Genomic DNA, 1,359 nt, shown 5'->3' with positions numbered 1-1,359 from the left:
GTACTTGTAAATTTGATTTGTACTTGTAAATTTGTTTCGTACTTGTAAATTTGATTCGTACTTGTAAATTTGTTTCGTACTTGTAAATTTGATTTGTACTTGTAAATTTGATTCGTACTTGTAAATTTGTTTCGTACTTGTAAATTTGATTCGTACTTGTAAATTTGATTCGTACTTGTAAATTTGATTCGTACTTGTAAATTTGATTCGTACTTGTAATGTGACAAAGTTGTAACAAACTTATGTACGTTTATAGACTTACATGTACAAACTTAGACTCTTACACATACAATGATTCTGACAGTTGTCTTACCCCATAAACATTCTTCATTTTAATGCAGTAACTGCAGGTTTTTTATGTTAAGACTACAATATTATGACGTTTTTCTCGTAACATTATGACTTTAATCTTGTAATTAAATAAAATATGTGTGGCCCTAACTCTGTCGTACATGTCCACTAAGTAAAACAGTAATAGTTTTGGTGACAACAGGCTCACACTGAATTGTCAGGACTGTCCGTGGGAAGRAGCCCCCCACAGTGACTGAACGGACCCACAGCAGGACTGGGGTCCAAACAGACCGGACTCTGATCCATGGTACCAGGGTTAAACTCACCTGCAGACACGACCATCAGGAGGCTGACCATCAGAAGAAACACACTTAAAGCTGACATTTCCTCTTTTCACCTGATTTATCCCAAAAAATATATGTAAAAAAGTTTCACTTCAATAAAAACAAACCCGCTTCAGTTAAAACCAACTAAAACAGAAACACGCTGTTTTTGTCCTTTCTTTGTTTAGAAGAACGAGTTTAAAGCTGAAAATCACCGAGGAAGAAGAAGAAAAACCGTGTTGAAGAACAGCTCTGAGTTCAGGGCTGGGCTTCCTCTGACCCGGTTCAGACTGGACCCGGTTCAGACTGGACCTGGTCCAGTTCAGCTGAGCGGCGCCCCCTGCAGGTCCAGGAAAATAAAACCAGGACAGAAATGAGCAGAAATCCATTTATTGACATTAAAACCCAACATTTCAGGCTCTGATTCATGCAAACTTCACTTGGTTGTGCAAAAGTTTTAGTGCAGACTTGAGTTTTTGTGCTTTTATTTTTGAGGTAAGAAAAATAAAAAAATCACAAGAATTATGGCTTTTAATGTGATCCAGGAGGTTTCTTTCAGTTTTTGGATGTTTGAAGCATAAAAAAGCTGTAAACAGAAATAACTTGTGCTTTTAGATGTTTTATTTAAAAGAGTTGTTAGTGCTGCAGGCTGGGAGGAAACTGTCAAACTGAACCAACATCACCAGTAAAACCATTAAAGGTTAGTGTGGAGCTAGCTAAATAAATAAATAAATAAATAAATAAA

The sequence above is a fragment of the Austrofundulus limnaeus genome, unplaced genomic scaffold (genome assembly GCF_001266775.1).
Source record: "Austrofundulus limnaeus strain Quisiro unplaced genomic scaffold, Austrofundulus_limnaeus-1.0 Scaffold2433, whole genome shotgun sequence".
Taxonomy (NCBI): Eukaryota; Metazoa; Chordata; class Actinopteri; order Cyprinodontiformes; family Rivulidae; genus Austrofundulus; species Austrofundulus limnaeus.
Note: the sequence above shows the minus strand (reverse complement) of the source record.